We start from the raw sequence: 23,007 nt of genomic DNA, 5'->3' as shown, positions 1-23,007 counted from the left end.
CTGTAGAATTATGATAGCTTCGGCTATATATATTTAGTTAAGTTTTATTTCTTAGCATTATTGAATTGAGTTCAAGCTCAAGTCGAGGCTTTTCTGTATGTCCTGAGAGAGGACCGTCAGTGAACTTTATTTTGAACAATAAAGGGTAATTAACCCTTCCTGAGAATCTGTTCTTTGTCTACGGGACTAAAGAGATTATTCAATTACCATTTCTCAAGGTTCCACATATTTAGCTGTAAATTATAAGTTAGAACATTACACATTTACTTCTGATGTCATTTGAATCGTGTCATACACGTGCACTTTTTTTGCTACTCTTGCTCGCATGTGTACAAAATCATACAATTATTGCATGCTGAATTAGACAAAATCATTCTTACATGAAATAAAGCTGTTAAATACGAGGTTATCATATTTCTAATGAGTGTGTAATGATATCCGGAAATAGATCTAAACTTTGCTTAAAATTATAAGCCCAAGGTGACTTTTAAATTGTGTCTCACGAATAACATCTATGAATACTGAATTTGCTTGAAGCCAAAAAAAAAAGTTCTGTAACTCGAACTCTCCGTTCAAATAATGATACTTGCGTCCTCTACGAAAATAATGTTCAACCCGGAGGCTTAGAGTTAATGATTTCTTCTTCGGAAGAAATTAGAATCTTATAACCTTAATCCAAGGAGTACGAATCGTTTAAAACTTAGCACAGAAACCATTTGGGAAGTATTTGACTCATTAAAACGGGTATATCTTCGGAAAATTTTCTTGCAAGCTTTATTAAACATGAATAAAATAAACGGAGGGTTTAGATATGATTTTAATTAGATCATTAAAATACAATTCACTTCGAATAAATACCAATTAAATATAAATTTTTGAACTTCTAACATAAAAAATATAAATTGACCCTGTAATAATTATTAAAAAGCATTTAAAAAATAAAGATTGCGTGTTAATGACTGCAAATCAACTTTTAATGAGAAAATCTTATTCATGCTCTCTGTATATGTCTAAAAAATTAATGATATAAAATCGGAGGCAAAATTAACCTGAAAGCATTAGAAAAGTTATAAAAACAGCGCATACCGCCCACTAATACGCTCTGCAATTATATTTTAATGCAGATATTTCAGACCTTAAACTCATTTAAAAACTGTTAGTAGAAAAATATTGTTTATAAATAAATAATTAAAATTTAGATTTATATAATTTTTTACTAACCCCCTTCTTTGACGCGGAAAGTGTCCATCAATAAACTTGTTTTATGCAAAATGACTCATTTCGCTATTATATAAGTAGGTTATAGAATGTTCTTTCGCCTCTCTAGCTATAAATCTGGCATTTAATATTTTGAAATTTCATTGATGCACGTTATTTTTAATCAATAACTAATTTAATTTCTTAATCCCTCGAAGTTAAAGCAAAGATTTTCAATGTTTAAGCATCTAGACTGCAAGAGTTTTCCTCATACTGCATACATGTGGAAAAAGAAAATGAACATTGATTTTTCGCCCTATCTTGTGGTTTGGATGAATGGGCTTGTTGAGCAGTGTTTTTTCTTGGTTTTACATGTCTTTAAAGTGAATACTTAGCTGTCTCTTTTAAAACGGCTTTCGCGAAATTATCTCTATCCTTATGAAGCAGGTTAAAAGATTTTATTAAAGCTTACGAAACAGCCACAAGCATATAAATGCACAACTCTAAAGCAGAGTTCACTTATCTCGGAGAAATATAAGTTGCTTAACATTAAGACTGTAATACCAAGAAAGGAATTTTGCAACATCATGCAATGTGAGAAGATTATATGCATTGCTAAGACGTCCAAAGTGTCCATTTTTAAGTGACTATTTCTCATACGCAACCTGCAAGAGGGTTTTAATGTGGTAAAAGCTAGTTTTGCAGTTTGAAAGTGCGATGACTCGAGTGTCTCTAGATGCCTTTTATCATCACCTATAACAGGGAAAGGAATAGTATGCTTGAACCAAGAAATGGTGGTTTATCACTCCGGGATCGTTTAACTTTTAGATTGAAATATCAACACAGTTACACACGTTGCATCCCAACTGTTGCGAGAATTATGAAGAGTTTGAATGAAGCGATTGGTGGCTAGATGTGAACATCATTTCGGATGTATTGTAGAATTAGAAAAGACTACATACTGCCGTAAGTATTAACTTGAATCTCATACATGACTCTGGACATCTAGCGGTTTGTGCTCAAATTAATAGAAGATTCTTGCATGATATTGGGTTGTAGGTCAAATGATCTATGACAGGAGTTCCCTTGGCCCCAAATGGAAAGACAAGATAGAATAAATGATTATTTTTTTTCAGTGATAAGTCTTACGAATGCCCTTTGACCACGTAGCCAACGCCATACAAAATCTATCCGAGTGAACGCTATACTAGCCCTAATCCTAGAAGTTACACTGTGAGGCTACATTGTGCATGGTAAATGCAGATCTCTGTAGTTATCCGGATACGGTGACAACCCAGAAAATTGTTGATTTGTTCTTTAAGGTAGTGATAAGGCCAAACAGGCAAAGTATTCCAGGATCCTTTTATGAACACGAAAATGATAGGCTGTATTTCTTCTGCTTATATGTTATAGTTTGGCCTCTTATATCTCATACTTTCCTGTAAATATGGGATTTCAGTAGCATAACATTCGGTTCAGTGAATTTCAGATTTCTTTACTGGCGTTGCACTTTCAATGTTAAATTACGTATATGGGAACAGGTAAGTTTCATGATTTTATTTTGTATTATAAGGTTAATTTTGTCTCCGCTACAATTGTTTTTATGCAACAAAATGTGAATTAAATTTTCTGTGTAAAATACTAAAATAGAAATTATGCTTGAAATGTTTAAAACAATTTTTTACAATCCAAATATGTTTAGACAGATTTTTTGTAACGAAAATGTATTCTAAACCTTGGTTGAAACATTTTAAGCGAACTTATAGAAGATTAACTTTGGTTATAATAAATAATAATAATCATATTAATAATAGTGATTGTTTGAGTTGTTATGGCAACAAGAATGAGCGTAATATTCTTAAATCTGCATTACTAGTTTCAAAAGTTTAACTATAGAACCTTCTTCTTCAGCTAAAGAAGTACAAATGACAAAATTTGTTGCTAGTAGCTTGGCTTTCTTCCTGTCATTATTATCGTTGACCACAGGCTTCATTTTCGTCTCCAAAATCTGAACTCAGGCCTAACTATATAGCAGCCAGCACCAGTAACCACCATACTGAAGAGAGCGTCATAATGAAAATAGCAAATCTCTTTCTGTCGAAGGATTAATGTTGTGAAATGCTTGAGTTTATAAAGGCATGGATGAAGAAAGAACTAAAATGTTTTTTAAGTGTCTTAAATTAATGTAAAAAGTGATTTATTGCATTAATTTTGTAATTTTTGTGGTAAAGGATTTAAATTAAAAAATACTAAAAGATTTAGTCTGTATGCTTGGCGCCTTTTCCTTTTACAGAAAGTTCTTTTGCGTCTGCTCAGTAGAAATATATGCTACAGAATTTTCTGAAGTAATTAAAAATTTTTCTAGTAATTTCTGAAGCAATTTTAAATTTTAAATTAATCTAAAAACACACATTTGGAACTAATATTGCAAGCGTAATAAAAAAACTGAAAAAAGATAACGAAAGACGAAAATATAATAATTTAATTCCTGGAGAATTGTTTATCATGCTGTACTCCTTGAAAGCTAATTTACGAATGCAGTAGTCAAAAATACTAAATTGAATAAGATGATTAATGTAGAAACGTTTAACTTCAAGAGGTGAAGTCTGAAAGAAACAGTATCAGAAAAAAATTTCCTTGTTAGTGTTTGGAAATGCTTCATTTTGATGACTTATTTGCCGTAAATGCCGACTGACATTAGATGGATAAAAAATACGATATCATTTGGAGATCAAAACCAGGGAATGCATGGACAAACTTTGTCCTTCTCTTTATAGGATAAAAAATGAAGATACAAGAATTGAAATAAATAAAATGGCCTTTTCTCAGCAGCACGTCTCACCATAGAAGCAAAATAATGACACAAAGCCCCTTTTTCATCTGTAACAGCAGCAGTTCCCAATTTTTTTCCTCCCTTCCTATTGCAAAAACAAATATGTTTTTCTTCTGTTTCTTTCAGAAAGACACACAACAAGTTTGTAAGCCAAAACGGAAAGTTTCGACGTTTTACGAGATCTAAGCCAAAAATTTGTCAGTGACAGATGAATAAGGAAATCAGCTGTCGTATATTCTTTCTTCGAATTTTTATATCCATATATATTTTTCAAAGGAATGGGGGATCATCCCGAAGAGAAAGCTAGTCTTGGCTCTCAATTTATGACATTATATTTTTATGTTGGAGTGGTCTCCGTAAGATTGATTTTTTTTTATCTCTTCCTCAATGGAAAATGTTAGCTTTTCTTTATTTTCACTTAAGTGTCATATTTCAAATTATTTTCGGTAAGTGGTCCTAAAAGGCACATAGATGCGGAGTTTCGGTCACATTGGGACTTTTTTTTCCGCACAAGGAAGGGGAAAAAAAACAACATTTATCATATATATCTCATATGTACTCTATATATAGCAAAATAAAAGTTTAACTGAGAAACAAAATTATGATGTCTGTAGGAACAATTATGTGCACTTATTTACCCACAACTAAAAAGAATAATCAGATTATTCGTTAGAAATAATCATGAATACAAAAAATAAAAAAATGGAAAAATAAACATAGTTCAATGCAATTAAATCAAATTATGGACACTTTTGTCATCTACATTTTTCAACATCTCTAACTTCTTATTTATTTCAAATGCACAAACGCTTTTGGAAACTTGGCGTGAAGATACCATATCAAATAAAATAGAGACTATAGATATACAGATAAAATTCAATAGTAGAACCAGAATGTATACAACCAAAGTTTAAAGTGCGAGGAACAAAAGCTTAAAATGTTATAAAACATTTTTATGAGATTTGAAGCTTCTCAGTAACGTATGAATAAAGCATTTTTTGTTAGAGCAGGACACAGGAGTAAGCGATATCATCTCTAAGTTCGTCTGTCATCATCTTTAACATTTTTGGTGTATTATTTTAAAACTTATGGCCAGTATACAGTGCAGTAAATAAAATGAAATAATTTTTGTTCATTAACTATTTTGGTTTTATTCTTACAATTCAGAGATCGAATAAAATGTTTTAGATAAGTAACTGTAAATTTGAATATTAAGGAATTATTAAATAAGTACTGAACTTTATTAGACGCTAATAATATTCTTCAGCGTATTTAGCTTACTGGAAGAAAAAGGATCTCGCGTCAGTCTCTCTTGAAGTGCATGCAGTATTAAAATAAAATCAACGCTATTTTCATATTTAATACTGAGTAATTTTGATTTCAAACCAACATAGGTATATTCCATTATAATTATGATAGATTATGTTTCCCAATTTTATAGTAAACCAGTTTCTTCCTAAGAATTCGTCTCTTGTTTTATTATTTAATTATATTGGAGAGAAAACGTGGGGTAAAAAGTTAAATTATAGGCAGTCTATACAAAAAATTGCATTTATGCAATGCTACTTTTGTTTGAATCTATCTAAAGCATTATTGGGCAGAAACTGGAAAATAGTTAATGTAACAGTAATATGTTAACGTAAAATTTAAAATTAAAGGGATCTTAGATTGGAATAAATTTCAAATAAAACTCTATTGATTTTAAAGTCGGATCACACATGTCAAACATGGGTCAAATATCGGTCGCTCTTCTTCAGGAGGAAAACAAAAATTGCAATTTTTTTTCTCTCTACTACTGAGGGAGAATAAAACCAGGTTCTTATCGTAGTTTAAATCTACATAACTTTGTGTTCTGACTAATTCTAAGAAAAATTACTTGTTGCAATTTGAAAAGTTGGCTTACAACATCAGGAGCTTTGTTTTAAATTGCATTTAGAGTGCAGTAGTTATTTTAGGCTGGAAAGTACTTAACGCTATATAAATTCTGCACATGTCGGCGCCCTATATTTCACAAAATAGGCTAAACCATGCATGAAACTTTAGATAATTAGTAAAGCTTTCCAGTGTGGTCATACAAAGTGATTAATAGAATGGTGTCATTACAACAATGAACGGTCATGAGGAAATCACAAAGCGAAATATTCATTAATTTATATAGTATGACAGTTTTCCTAAGGGATCATTCGTTCGTGAGCTATTGGCATTTAATTTTGCGATAATATTTCAATACATCATTGCTGTAATTGCTTGTTATAATTTTGTTCGTAATGGACAAAACATATTGGTAGTAAGTGACAGAAGTATAATTATGTTGATTAATTAATATAATTTTTGATCAACATTTTAAATATTGAAAAATTTTAATTATTATAAATTGGTAGTAGCTCTGGTTATTAGAAGGTATTTAGTTTTAAACAATAAACATTTTATCTTTCTTCAAATTATCGTGCCTTCTATAAGATTTTGTGAATTTCCATTCTTAGTGTGGTTAACTTTTAGTGATTGTGTGTAGAAATTTACGATATTTCGTTCTATGAACATCAGAATATTGGGTACTAAAATTATTAGGTAAATAAATTATTCCATTTCTTCCAAAATATTTGGCCTCGATTCAAACAGGCTTCAAAAATATTTGGTCACATTCACAGTTCAGTTACTTATGAATCTAAATAGGCAAAATAACTAATTTCAGAGACTTTAACGGACATTAATTTCAAAATCTTTTAATAATAAGCAGTCTGTTATGGTTTTAATAAAAATGTTAAATATTTCATAAATTGTTTTCTCGCCCATTTCCGCATGCCTTCCTGGTGCAAATGGATGCGTATTCGAGAGGTTCAGGTTTCGAGTCCCAGCGAGGGCATTTCACGTCTCCAGCATCAAAAATTGCTAATGACTGCCCTGCTAAAAATGCCCCGTAGAAACCCATAAATTCTTTTACGGGGAATTGGAATACGGGTACCCATACAGCTCTGCGGGTACCTGTAGGCCAAATCCCCGTAAAAACCCATAGAAAGAAACCCGTACGGTTGTACGGGTAGCCGTAAGCCAAATACCCGTAAAAACCCATAAAAAGAAACCCGTACTTTTGTACGGGTACCCGTAGGCCAAATACTCGTAAAAACCCATATAAAGACACCCGTACGGTTGTACGGATACGCATAGGCCAAATACCCGTAAAACCCAACCTGCACGGCTCTACGGGTACCTGTAAGCAAAATACCCGTAAAAAAACCTGTAAACAGAAACCCGTACGACTGTACGGATACGAGTAGGCCAAATCTCTGTAGAAACCTGTAGAACTGTAGGCACTATAAACAAAATCCCAGTAAAAACCCATAGCCAAAAATCAGAACTTTATATGCATATCCATTGGCCAAATTTCCATTTAAAAAATTGATATTCCGTAGGTCTATGCCTTGTAAAAACCAGTAAACAAAGGCATGTACACCTATACAGGAACCCATACGCCAAATCCTGTAAAAACCACTACACAAAAATCCACAGACCAATAAAGGTACCTCTTGGAAAAATTGCTGCACAGAACAGTAAACAAAAACCCATAAACAGAACCAATAGCATTATACCATAGTGGAGTATCCATACATAGAATCGTACATATAGAACGGGTATCCATATACAGAATCCCTATAAAAAACAATACACAAAAATAGAATTGTAAATAAAATTTCCATAAAAACATAAAAACCAGCAGAAGTACATAATTAGCACTGATGAAATGTACAGAACTAAATGGCAGAGAAAGCATGTAAAGTAATTTTAAATAAAACTCAATGCGAATAAATAAAAATTTTAAAATATCTAGAAGCCTACGAGCCCCTGTCTTTCTTAATGCATGTCAATATCTATAAACATATTACAAAATATTTGCATAAATTCTCTTTACAAAATTTTAAACTACCTTTATATAATTTTGAAAGTACATCCAGTGTAATTTTCTATACGGAAGATGCTCTTATTCATTCATATAGGCGAAACACATGTTGAGTAGTTTTTTAATACAAATTGATGGAGGTATTCTTCTATTATGTTTATTACATAAGAAGCTGAATTAATCATATTTCTAAAGCACCACTATATGGATCATTCGAGAGCTGATTACCAGGTATGATTAGAAGGCTTAGAGCTACGTTTCTAAGTATCAGAATTAATCTTTAAGTCTCTATAATCATATTGTTTAAATTAAAAACCTGAGAATGCGCGTTTTACTCTGATGAAAGAGGGCTATGATTAGATCTTCAAACTTGTTTAATAGCACCCTGAATACGTCTTATTTCGTAGCTCAATAAATTCTGAACACGACTGTATCTGCAAGTTTCTTTCAAATTACATAGTTATTTTCATAAACGTAATTGTCATGCGATTTAAAAGTATGTTTCATTACATTTGGTACCAAATCCCATTTACTTTCTAGAAATATCTTTCTTACGTAACGTATATAAGAAACAGAAAGCACAAATAACTTCTCAAGAAAGTATGATGCATAAAGGGAATTTTTTTTCCGAGTTACTTCAGTTTAAAACATGCACTAAGTAACAGAAAAGTCATTACTGGTAGTAATATTCTATTCATGATGAGGGTCATTTTCTGTATGTAGATTCTCTGATACAACAAATCATTCAATAAAATAGATCAAAACTAGAAATATTACATTCTTATTTATAAACATTTAATAGCTTCGTACATCCATTTTCAAGCATATAATTTACTGAATATCGCTTACGAAAAAGGATTACTTTTTCTTGTGCACTGCCTTCTGCTTGACAAGATTACGATAAATCTTAGAAACGAAACTCTTAGCTTCCCAAAAATGAGTTTCTAATATGATCTAATATGGTTCATGACGTCATACTGAAATATGAAGTCAGAGTATGCAAATATATAGGCTACAGTAGATATTATTATACTCAACGTAACTGTGACTGTTTCATGAATGTTAAGTTTATTTTTCGATTTTTCATTACGGTAGCATATTTTTCAAAACCCAAAGCAATTTCCGGCTTTCTGAATATTTTGCGAAATTCAATTTTATCACTATCAGTGTACAGGGAATCCCCAAGTACTGAAAGAAATTATTCTCTTCAAACCACTTTAACAATATTCAAGTAGTTTCAAAAGTTCCTAATAAATTGCCTGTCTTTTACATTGTGTCTTAATATTGTAAATTTGGATTATCTTTTACTAAAAGCCTTTTGAGTCATATTTAGAATAATGTATTTAGAACTTAGGTTATTGGAATTCCATCAGTTCTAGTGTCCACCTTACCTTTAGGTCTGATGGCCCTTAATATTTTACTCCAATGTAGATTGGACTTAGCGCAAGTCATTTGTCCTTTTGTTTTAAATATATTCACATTTTTAAATTTTATGTAGGCCAAGAATTCAGATTATATGTCTCTGAATCAAATGTTATTCTAGATTTAGTTTAACTTGTGCAACTAACACCTTTCGAGTTAAAATGTTTTGTGTTATTTAATTTAGACAAATCATTCCACTGCAAATATTCAACGGGAAAAAATAACTTCCACTGGGAAAAAATATCAAATATCCCGCTGGATTATATACTAAACTACATTCCAGATTTCTCCGAGAACTGCGGACTGGATGAAATTTTGGTGTCGCTTACCTCTCTATCCTTTTTAGCAGTATCTTCGGCTAGGATCTAACCTCCATGCTTTCTTGTCTGGGATGTGAAACTTGAGACAATGGTCTGTGCCTGTGCAATCGGTCTTCCAATCACCACATTTATTTGTCATGAAATTTTGAGTAATGCGATCGTTATATACATACATTTTGCATATTTCTAATTCTTAAAAAAACTCTGCTAGTTACTTTTTAAGAAATTGTTTCTTTTAACTTATTACAAAATCAGTCATTTTTCTGTATCTGCCACAGTGCGTTATTAGCTTCTTTGCTGTTCTTACTAAATAAAAAATACCATGAATCTGTCCTAATTAAAATAAGTAACTATTTTAGAATAAAAGTATTTTTTTTAATAACGCTAAAAAGGAAGACTGCTAACTAAGAGAAATGAAAGAAGGAATGGTGTATTTTATATTTTCTATAGAGGGTTGGGAAAGACACATAAGTCAAAATTAACTTCTACTGAGCTTGTAGAGTCGTTAGGATTTTTTTGGAAGCAGGCAAGATGAAAAATTAGCAACTCCTTCGCCGGGAATCGAACCGCGGACCTCTGGAATACACGCCCAACATGCAGACTACTACACCAGCACGCCAAGAAGGCGGGAGAAATACCTTATAAGCTTTGTTTCTACTTTTCTGACCATGAAAGAAAATTACAGTCTTGCTTATTCTTAAATCTTGACTTTAATGACAGGTGTGGGCATTTCCTGTTTAACACGAGTTTCCCATTTAAAAAACATATAAGCAGTGCCTTCTCTGAGAACTGAAAAGTAAGAACAGCATGGCCGCAGAAAAAAGGAAAATATGATTGTAATTCTATTGGATCTAAAGATTTTACATTGTTATTATTTTAATGATAACTTAATAAGAATCTTAAATCCTTAAATTAGCTTCGGATTTTTAAATATATATTTCAAAATATAATGGCAAGTAAATTAAATTTAAATGTTATTTGGATATAAAATTGTTCTTGCTGTTGCCCATGTAATTTCATGGAAAAATGGTGCCAGAGCCTGAAGGAAGTTGGACTTCTATTTCCACTCCAATTTTAAGTTAGAACATCCCGGGAGGGTACTAGGATCTTCCACCTCTCTACCCTTCCACCAACCCACCCGACAGGACTTTCGGCTTGCCATATCTTCAGAGTGCACCAATGACACAAAGACACTATACATTTACAAACATCAATGTCTTCTCCAATTATGAACCCGGGCCCTTAGGTGCAGCAGTAGGTTCCCTTGACCACTACACAGTCTGGGCGGCAGAAATAAAATTTAAATATAGAAATGAATGTGAATATTTTAATTTATTTGTATTTATTATATAAAACACTGTTAAGTTTTACGTTTTGCAATTTTTCCCTATATATGTTGCTTTCCCAATTAAATTATATCAGGTAGAACATGTTCATTAACATTTTGCTGCCTAATCTTTCAATCATCTTCCAGTCCATTTCATAAACCTTCTTGAGTCCTTCTATAACTCCTGCTCCGTAGGTTATGCTACTTTCTCCTGTTCTTAAATGAAGTATCTGAGAATGGGAAACATTGCTTGCATTAATTCAAATGATATATAAATATATACAGCTGCAAAAACAAACTAAGACATAAATTTATTCCTAATATATATGATGTAAATATAAAATCGCAATTGATAAAGTTAAATTACAAGAAAAGGCACATTTGACACACATTTTCAAAGCAACTGTTCAAATAAGATGCATGCGCACGAAATATATAAAATATATAAAATTTCCAAAATCTACATTTTCTTAAAATTGCTTACTCATGAAATCAAAGTATTTATCAAATTTTCTAACGCATTTAAAGCCTATGGATAACTAAAATCCATTATTATAAAGCTGTAGATTTAGTTCTTTTTAAAAATTTTTATACATATTTTTATACGAAAAAATTAATTGCATATCTATCTAAATATATATATATATATATATATATATATATATATAATATGTATATATTAAATTTAAACAAATTTAAATTCTAAACAAATACGTATAAAAGTAAAAAAGTAGAAAAGCAAATTTAAATTCTAAAAAAAGGAATAAAGCCAAAATAATTTAAAATAATTTTAAAATATGCAAACATGTAAAAGATTTAATTCTCGAACTAATCTATAATATCATTTAAATTCAGAAGCATAAGCAAATCAAGTGTAAAATCTATCCATGAAAATAAATCTACTAATTTTTTGGACAGAAAAATTTTAAAAAACTGGGAATTTAAATGTTATTGCTAATTAATTAATTAAATTAATAAAAAATGAACTATTGTATTAAACTATTTAAGTTAATTAAACTAAATTATTTAGAGAGCGAGTTTAAAATCAAAACAAAACTATTAGAAAAAGAAAAAGAAAGTTGTTTTTAATAAAAGAGAAACAAACCAGGTAATTAGCGCTAAAGCTGCTAAGTACAAACAAAATTGTTTCAGAAGAATAAATTGAGTTTAATTAAAAAGAATTAAATTAAATACATATTTAATTAAATATTCTTTGCGCCATTGCTGCAAGGAATGAATGGAAGGAATTTCATTCCTTGCAGCAATGGCGCAAAGAATATTTAATTAAATATGTATTTAAATTTAATTTTTTTAATTAAACTCAATTTATTCTTTTGAAACAATATGTATGTATTATATACATACATATATATATATAAGAAAAATTAAGAATATGTAAAAAATTAAATTAGCAACGTAAATTTCCCTTCTCAATTCTAAAAATAGTAACCCCTCTCTGCACTGCGTCATTTTGAGACTATTCTGTGTCATATGATTCTTATGTAATTATGCTGATGTAAATGGAATGAAAACTCAACCAGCTAATAGTACTTTCACAGCAATATTAAATGTCCAATCAAAATGCTTTGAAAACCAAAACTAACTCAGTCTGACTTAAGATTTCATCCTGAACATTACGCATTTGCCTTCTACACTTTGCTTTAGTTGTTCTGTAGTCTGTGTGCTCCTTCGTTTTTGCTGCAAATATGTCCAAAATGTAAGCCTTTTGGAACATGGCACATTTTATGTGCCGACTTGTGTGTAGCCGTTATATGTTGCTGAAAATAGAACTGAAGATTTATTCTGCCTTTCAATTTCATCATGACCAATTTCTTAGTCATTGGGGCCCACCAGCGGCCGAGCGGTAAAGACGCTGAACACTGGTAGTTCGGTCCGAGGTTCAAATCCCGCGAACGGGCTGGCTGCATGGGCGTTTTCGTGGTTTTTCCGATGTGTAACGTGTATACGAGCCAGTTTCCCATAGAAAGTCCTCCACGAAGGCCTCCCTCCCTTTAGGCAGATAGCCCTCGTGTGCTTTGCCATTATTAAATAATCCAATCCAATCCAATCTTAGTCATTGTGGATCAACACTTCTACGCCATCAAAACCTGTTGCTGGCCATTTTTTCTTAGTTTGAATCCAAAATTAGTTTTTCAAAATTGTAATTACTACCTTGCTTGATATATATATATTCAAGATAAAAAAATATGTGAATCAAAATTATAATTTAAACTAACCAAAAAGCTTTAATTCTCCCTCTATGTTTTAAAAATCGCAATAACTACTCTGGATTGCGTCATTTTTAGATCATTCTATGGCCTGTGCAGCTCTGAATACGTAATAATTGGGAACTGAAACGACCATGGTAAACCAAAACTTTTTCTCTTCGTGTGCTTCCATCTTGTATAATTACGCACTTCAGCTTCTGTCTCTGCTTTGCTTGGATGTAATTTCGCTGTGCTGCTTGGTATTGCAATAATATCAAAAATGTAAATGTTCTTGAATAGGTACAACTCGAGTGCCAAGTGAATTTTGGCCACAAATATCAATTGCAAATAAAAATGAAATTAAAACTGCCTCGACTGCCAAGTTTTTTACATACTGGTGAAGTCAACACATAATCATACTTTCAATCATAACTCTTCAATATCTAGTCTAAGTACGCATCGAGAGTGTTTCGGCTTTTCCTTTCCTTGCTTTTATTATGTCATATATATATAAATAAAACTATACATATATATGTACTAACTTTAATTTAGCAATAGTAGCTTTAATTCGCTATGTGGTCCGTTAAATAAAATTATTGGTTGCTTATAGGATTCATAATGATGATGTGTAAGGAAGAATATGTGTTCTAAAAATTAGTTTTCAAGGAAGTAAAATTATGTGCTGTATCTAAATTTTCCACCTCTGTTATGTTATCTTGTCTACGGAGGTTTTTCGTAATATCAACATATATATATATATATGTTTTTTTTTCCTAACCTCAATATATATGGAACTTAACATCTTATCTTTCTTAATTTCATACTTTGGTCCTCTTTGTATTAAAATCGAACTGCTTTACAAAAATGACAGATCTTGAAGGAACTACACTTTTAAATTTTGTTAAGCTTAGTTAAAAGCGTGTGTAAACTATTTTTAGAATAAGAAGCATTACATTAGAGGAACTGTTTCGTATGCTTTAATTTTTTTTATTTTATTAATAAAACCATCAACTAAAATGCTTTTTACTTATTTCATTGTCAAAAGTCTAATGTTCTAAATGTACCATCATTTGCCAGAGCATTTCCAGCTTTCAATGGCTTTCTTTATTTACATTACCATGTTTTAATGTTAGTAGTTTACCCAGAAATAATCGTGACACGGAGTAACAAGAAACTCTCGTAAGTTCTCGAAATAAGACCAAGTTACTGTCACTTTAAGCAAGGTTATTTTCGTTTTGGGACAGACCAGTTAATAATCTGCGAGAGTTGCTATCTGAGCTTTGACTACTCCATCAAAAAGACACGAAGTCTAGAAACGACGTTCTTCTTTAAGCCTACTTCACTTAGAAATCCCTGAAGACACCCAATGTATATAAAAAAGAAGCATTAGCAAACAGTCAAAATGGGACATGTCCCACAAAATCCAGGCCATCTGGCAGGGACATGTCTTTCGATGATTACATGTGACACTTAAACGTTGGAAAAAACTGGACATATAAGAAGGTGGATAAGTATCTGAGAATAAAACTGGTACAGGTCAAGAAGCATTCTTTTCGGCTGTGATCTTCGATTAGGTGTTATGAGATACATACTGGAATTCTTATTTTATAAAGCTAATTATTTTTTACTGTTTATTAGTGCTAATTGAAAATGGGGAATATTTTAAATATAAATAATTTAATCTTTTGTAGTCTGGTAGCAGAAATAGGTGATGTAATAAAAAAGAGACTTACGCCATTGACATTCTGATTGTTCCGTGTAAAGCTGTATCCATAAAAGTAGCGGCTTGAACCCGATATACTTCCTCTGGTTCGCTGTTATAAGGGACAATAAACGTAGGGTCATAACCGTTTTCGACGTCCTATACCTATTTTATGGTTCATATCAGGACTTCGGTCACGTCTTACTTTCGCGGGATTTAAAGGGAGCCAAGGATGGATCCTTTGTTTTGAGAAAGAACGAGAATATTTTTTTCTTTGTTGTTATTTTGTTATTTTGATGCAAAATGACCGCCTATGTGATATTTGGGCAGAGTGGCTGTTTTCGAGAGCTCCGTGAAGAAAATCTTTTTTTTTTTTTTTTTTTTTTTCTTTGTTTCTTGGATAATGGACTTCGAGAATGTGCTGTTTACCTTTCAAGGAAACTTATAATACAGCTATTAACAGAAAGGAAGTTTCTTTAAATTTTAAATGAATGACGGGCTTACAAATAAAAGTGCTTTTATTTATTTCTGTGAAATGAGATCAGATGAATACAGAAATTTGAAACTTAGCTTACATTAACAGAAGGATTGCACACATCTTTTACACTTTAAAATTCCATTATTTTTTATTAAATTTTATGTATTATTTATAGTTTTTTGTAAACAATTTATATTTACTTTAAGCGTTTTCAAAGGTTTTCCAGCAGAAATTGTAGTGGGAAATTCACGTACGATTCTATTTTAATTCCTCTTTTGTTTATAAAATATTTTTCTTTATAGTTTATGTACTACTTAAAACATACAACAGCAGGTATAAACTTAAAAAACATCGCACATGTGCTTTAATTAATTTACCAATAATGAATATCAGCTAGAATAATGCAATCAAATGCAGTGAGTTAGGTAAAAGGTGCATTAACTGGCAATATAATATAATAAATTAACAAATATGCATTTCAAAACTACAATTTACTTTCTGCTGAAAATAAACTTCCTAATCGTATGGAAGTTTCGTTATCGATAATTCCGTTATTTTTGTCTTTTCTTAATGAACAAAGATATGATTACATTAGCTTTCAATTAACAATTAAAGCATTAAGTCATCCATTTTGTAACAGTTTTATTTTAATTCACCTTTCCTAGTAATTACAATTCAAGAATTTAAAAAACTAAAAGAGATACAAGCATTTTAAGCAGGTGTCCAGGTAAAGATTCAAATTTCAACTATGTAGATATCTGTAGATAGGTTTATAATTTTGCTGCTTCCAGTGAGACGATAAAAAATGGTATAATTAGCAAAGGAAGTTACTGTCTTTAAGCCGTATTTCTATATTGTTTTATCTTGAAAAAATTCGAGGTGGTGAGACAGTTTATTTCAACAATCATTTCTTTTATTGCAGTTGTACACTTCTGTAAGGCATTGCGTAAATCATACCTACATTACGTATTTTATGTACTTTTTATTTTCAAATTTAGTTCCTTCAATTACATTCAAGGATTCATTGAAATTGTGAAGAAACTGTGGATTATTCAAAATTTCAGTAGACTTTACGTAGATGGCCTGTGCATGTTTTCTATAATATGCTGGATTTAGCAGGGACGAATGCCTGCATTATCTACCATAAATTGTGTGATAAAAATATTATCACACAATTCCACGACTTCCTATTTCAATTAGCAGAGGAATTAAGAGAGCTTTATTTAAACAGAAGAAAAACCGCAAAATTGCCCCAGGAAATTTCTAAATCTAGCAATAGACTCTCGAAGAAAAGACATCAATGCCAGATTGTACTTTGTAACAACAACAAAACAAGTGATGTGTGTAAAAAATTTTCATATTATGTGCGTGGAAAATGCACTTCCAATATTAAAAATGTTGCGTTTTGTAAAAACTGCGAAAAGCTGTAAAATGTGTTTTATTAAGAGTAGACTGAAATTTATAATAAAATATCCCCTATTTTTTATTAAAATAATCTGTTATTCTTTACAGTTCTTCAAAAATAGTAATTAATATTCTTAAAAGCATTATAAAGCATTTACATTTGAATATATACATTAATTCGTTGAGCAGTCAATTTGACTGCCGTTGGCGCTTCTAGTTAGGGAGAAAGCTTGGCGCTTCTAGTGTTAATATATTAATTAATTTGTGCCTTCCTATTTAAAAATTCACCACGTTAGGTTAATGTTAATTTTATATGCTTTAGCTTTTTCACAATTTTTTAATTAATTTTGCAGCATTTGTCTCGAAATTAATTAAAAGTAATTATTTAACTGCATTCCGTTTCCATTCGCGTTTATATATATACCAAATATTGAATTAAAGTATACATATATGTAATAATCCCGGAAGCATAGAAGAGGTATTCAGTCTTCATGGCTGAGGGCGAAGGCTTACAGATGAAGATAACAAAACGTGAACTTGACGAATTTCCTACATTTCCATCTAACGTAGATATTTATCCAATCATAATGAATTCCGGTACATTTTTATGATTCAATCATAATGAATTATGATAATTTGCTATGTACATTGGTCCTTAAAATAAAGACGCAAGCATTTTAAACGGGGAAGTAAAGCGGTGAGATATTAGCAAGGTGGAAGATAGCCGAATAGGAATGACATATTTGACAGCCACCGGTATTTATAAAGTTTGATTTACAAGTACAGCTAATCTATAATTGGTTAGTTAATACCGTTACGTAACAATAGAAAGATCTCGAATTTAGGAGAATAGATAAATTTAGGGGAGGAGCACCAAATTCAGAATGTTAATTTTGAGGTAGCCAATTATTTTTTTTTTTTTTTTTTTTTTTTTTTTTTTTTGTTATATCTTACACGAACACATACACGCACACGCACACATTTATATAAATAAGCTAGAAAAGAAAAAGATTGAAAGATGTAAGACATGAACGAAAATCACTAACTGAGTTTGGCAATAGCCCTTTTATTTCCTGATTTTAAATTAGTTACATCATCTTCAAATAATCCGTACTGCGTAACTTATATCATTATTTCATCTGAAATGATCCGCAGTGCTGTAGAACTTTTGTCCTAGTCACCACTGAGAACTGAAACAAAGAGTCGATTTTATAAATACTTCAGCTGCGGAATGCGTAATAACTTTCTCCGTTTCTCTAGTTCGCAACCATGCAATTAATCGCTTCGCTATTTTCATCTATTGTTTAAAGATGTGATACGCTCATATAAAATTATGGGCTCTTATAACCCCACAACTGTGTTATGTAAGTCAAGTAGTTTAGTGTTGTGTAACCCAAGAGGAGATGTGTTAAGATATATCTAAGAAAGTTTTTATTCGTAAAAATGAATAAAAAAAAATAAAAAAAAAAAAAAAAAAGATGTTAGGACTATCAAGATACTTCCCGAAGTTCTAATCATCTAATACGCACAGAAACAAATCAAAAACCTGAAGCTCCATATCAACACTAATTGGTAAAACTCAATTACATGCAGTTTCCGTTTGTGTATATGCATATACACATACACTAAGCAGAAACTAGGAACTGGATACAATTAAACTACTAATTACTATTAATGTCAAATAAATTACTACAAAATAATTAATAAGGTAAAACCTACATAATTAAATATATATATATATATATATATATATATATTATAAAATATTTTCTCTCGCCTTACTGCGCACCTCCAAAGTGTAGTTTGGAAAAGCACGTCCGTCTAGCAGTCCGAAGGTTCCGACTGTCAGACGGCTCCTTGTTCCAATCCCGGCAAGGGACTTGCACATTTTTCATGTGTGATGTTTCAAAAAGCCGAATGATTTTACAATACAATACATATACCATATACTAATGATTAAGGATATAGTTTAATGTACTTCGATGGTTTGTTGCGTAATTTAGCTATAAAGAAAAAAGGAATTTTCTGTAACAGAAAAAGTATTTCAGCAGTCATTAAAACTCCCCTTTCAGTTTTCTCTTGCAGTTTTGTTTGATTTACAGATTTAGATTAATTTATTGTTTTTAATTTTGTTCATTTCAGTCAATCGTCACGCTAAATTTTTTTAACTGTATTTTTATGTGTCTTCGCTTTCTATTTAATTAGTATTGAATAGGTACGTTTCTTAAATTTTCCGCGAATTTTAGTACTAAGGGGCTATGACCTGAAGGACTATTGTGTTCGTTTTGCGATTTTGCGTTGGTTCACTATAAATGTCCGTTTCACTTTTCAAATTATTGTCACTAAATATCAGAGTCCTGCATCATATTTGAAGAAATTAAATAATGAAAAATCTGCGTAAATGTATGTATATTTCTCGCATTGTGATAAAACAATAGTACATAGAATTTTGAATGACGTAATCCTGCTACAAATATGAGCACGTGGAAGCCCAAATTAGAAATTTGGAATTTGTTTTATTATCCATTTAATATTTTGTAAATCTTTAACGAATTTTTGGTTAACAAACTTAAGGATTTCAAAGCGAGCGATGGCAACGTTGTACAGAAAAATCATTTTTATCTCCAGCGCGTGAGAAGGCGTATCGGAAATTCTAAAGGATATGCTGAATTTAAAACTATTTTGCGATATTGCTCTTGAACTGAATTTTATGGTTTATGAGCGAAGAACATGATACTTAATAAATAAAGGTAACACACAAAATATTAAAAATAAATAAATAAATAAATAAAACGCACTTTTGGACGTAATTTAAAATCTGGAAACCTTTAAGATTTCTTTTTTAGTCTTTCTTATTCAATAATGAGTCTATTTTGTTTCATAAAGCATGTTATCAATCTTCGTTGAGGATTCTCATTACTTTCTATTTCTTTTATAAGTCGTTTAATATTCGAATGTTTTAATTCATTATTTTCTACTGCAATACAGATATCATTTTAGACATATATTTTGAGAACATTTCTTTATTACATTTTATATATTATGTATTTTTATTAAATAATTTGAGTAACCTCCTTAGTTCCTCTAGTTCAGTTGCTCATTTCTAAATCAGAAGTGGTGGAAGCATTTAATCGCTCAAGTTGCTTAATTTTATGACAAAATGCTCATAAAGCACTAAGAAGAAATGGAAGATAAAAATGAAGAAATGGCTCATAAAGCACTAAAAAGAACTTTGATTGTGCTTTTATCATTCGCTTACGTTTAATCATATTAATATGAATTATCATGCATGTGTGTCTCTAACAAGACACCATTACATGCTTAAGACTTTTTATGTTAAATTTATGCAATTATTTAACTAAGATTGACGGATCTGTAAAATATTCATTTCAATAATTATACAAAGGTTACTTCGGTCCTTTTTATCTTAGTTCTATTGTTTGTTACCTCTGTGTATATGATTTTAGTTCTTTGTGAATTTTTGCCTAGCCATTGGGAATGAAAACGTTTGAACTTGCAAAAAGTTGATTGTCCAGACGTCGACCTTGGACTTGGGAAATCTGTTCAAGAGGAATCAGATAAAATACCACTTTCGATACCAGAAGAAGCTTTATTGTATTGGAAATTACGGCGTAGAAAGGTAATGAAGAACAAGAGTTATCAAACAGAATATTTAAAACACAAAATGGTTAGGTGAAATAGTTCTTTAAATACAATGAAAATCGTCTAAAAATGTGCGAACAACCTTAGCAATTTATTAAAATTTCTTATAAATATTTGTAAGAATCAAGCGTCACATATTACATTTTTGAAGTCGCAGTCCATGCCCTAGAAATAAAATTCTAATGCCTTTCAATGTCTTTGGAAGCATACAAGATTATAGTCTTTTATAAAATAAATTAACAAAAAAGACTGTGTAAAGATCTAATGGCTATTTATTCCAACCATTGTTATATCTTCTGCACGACACTCCTTCAAACAAATCCTTTCCATCATGACCATTTAAGAGTGCTTCCAATGCAAATCAAGGGATTTTGCACTCCATCAAACACAGCGGAGAATTCTCTGAAAAGCCGGTTAATGATTATGTTCAGAACGCTAGAAATCTCAGTAGAGACCCCTCTCAGCACGATTTATTGAATTCCGCTTTTCTACAATGGCATCGGGAAATCGGGTGGAACGCATCGCAACTAAATTCATTCTGAATGGTACATTATAAAATGCGAGTGATTTTCTAACGCTCCATTGTACCTCATAATTTCTTCAGTCCCAAGTTTTACGCCAGAAAACTGGATACTTAGGAGAATTGCTATTTAAATAAAATAAAAACTTATAGGCATGCTTTGTATCGAAGCTATTTCTGTTCTTGCAGGCAGAGGATAAGAATTAAACTTTGAATTTCAACTTTTAAATGACCATAAACGGATTTGACTAAATTTCATTTCTTCATAGTTTCCAATCTCAATAATTTGATAGGCACTGCAGAGAGCATTTGCATTGTAATTAAATGACATAAAATAGCTAAGGAGGGATGAAATTAACCTTGCATTATATGCCTTTAAAGACCTTAGAAAATTAATCCAAATCCTTCTGTCTTTAAAACCATTCTGTCATATAAGACTCTTTTTTAATAACTTCGTTAAAAATTGTACTTTACATATTAGGAAATATATTAAATTTAATCTAGACATTAATTCAAAAATCTGATAAATATGTATTTAAATGTTACTTTAATCTGGTTTTCGAAAATAATTTAGTATACATTCAATGAAGTATTATCATGTAAGTTTAATTAAATAATAATAATTTTCAATGCTCAGAGAATATTCGGATAATTTTTATAACTTTCGTGTAAGTGTTCAACTAGGTAAACCAGAGTTACATTTTTATGAGAAATTCATAAAAGCGAAAGCAACTTGTTAGGTTAGGCTGTTTAATATTTCAGATCGAATATTTGAATATATGATATAAATTTGCGTTTTATTTATATAAATGTGACGTATTATCCTTTCATACATATAACTGTTTATGTGATAATTAAGGGGATATATCTGACACAGAAGTATAGCGAAAGCAGAGGCAATATGAGTATTAAACAATGTTAAAATTTAGAAACATGTAAACAGCAATCAATTTAGAATATTTTTTTACAGAATAAAGCAAATAAGTATACTTAAATATTAAGCGATACTATATTAAGTGCTTTCTCTATAAATGTTTACCGCAATCTCACTCAAGGCTTCCGACACTGCGGCTGTTGTATCATTTGGCTTGGGTTCAAATCTCGGAAAAGGCTTGAATGTTTGTAAATGTATAGTGTCTGTACAGCATGGGAGTACTCAAAACAACGGTGAGCCGAAAGTTCTCTTGAGAGGTTAAGTTTGGTGGTAAAAAGAAAAAGGAACGAAAAACCTTCGAATCCGTCTCTCGGAGTGCTCTCCATTAAAACTGGGAAGGAACTGCCCTGTAAAACCTGAAACCTACTGAGGAGCAGTTTGGACAACCTTCTTGATGATGTGATGGCTAAGTGACAGCTGAGTATTGGTCATTTCCGACGAATTCATTAAGCTGCAAGTGTCCAGCCAATTAAACAAGACCAGCACTATTTAAATAAATAATTCAAACATACGAATTTATCTCGAGCCTTAGATATTAATATATACTCAGTGATTACTTGAATTTTTAAGCACACCCATTAATCCTAAATAAGCTCATATTCAAGGTCTAAGCATTCATAAGCTTCCGTAGGAGTTTTGAATCAGATTAACACGTTTTTAACACCTAGAACACTTAGAACACTTCTTTAACTTGCATGCTTAAAATACCGAAATGCTCCTCCCCGTCTATTGCCCGTCTCGTCCGTTTCCTTCCCTTCTCACACTCCGTTAACGCGCTAAGAGGTGTAAAGACTTTGAATGACTTCCTTTCTATTTACTAACAAAGAAGCTTCTATTAGTCTAACAATAAGAACAAAGTGTTCAGCTCTTCCAAATGATAATAGCACATGTGTGGGAATAAAGATGCTCATGCCATGTTTAAAAAATAATTTAGACTTACATCCATTGCAACACATAATCACCCAAACAAGATAAAATGTGTAGTGTTAATAGCAGAATTCTCATTACAATTTTACACAATCTTATTGAACATTACTTTATTTTAAAATTAATCTACTCACTAGGATTATTCACGAATGACTGGTAATTAAAATAATATAGAATT

Source organism: Stegodyphus dumicola, chromosome 1 (genome assembly GCF_044657685.1).
Source record: "Stegodyphus dumicola isolate Sdum_Otavi_A_Nest chromosome 1, ASM4465768v1".
Classification (NCBI taxonomy): Eukaryota; Metazoa; Arthropoda; class Arachnida; order Araneae; family Eresidae; genus Stegodyphus; species Stegodyphus dumicola.
This window is presented reverse-complemented; position numbering follows the sequence as displayed.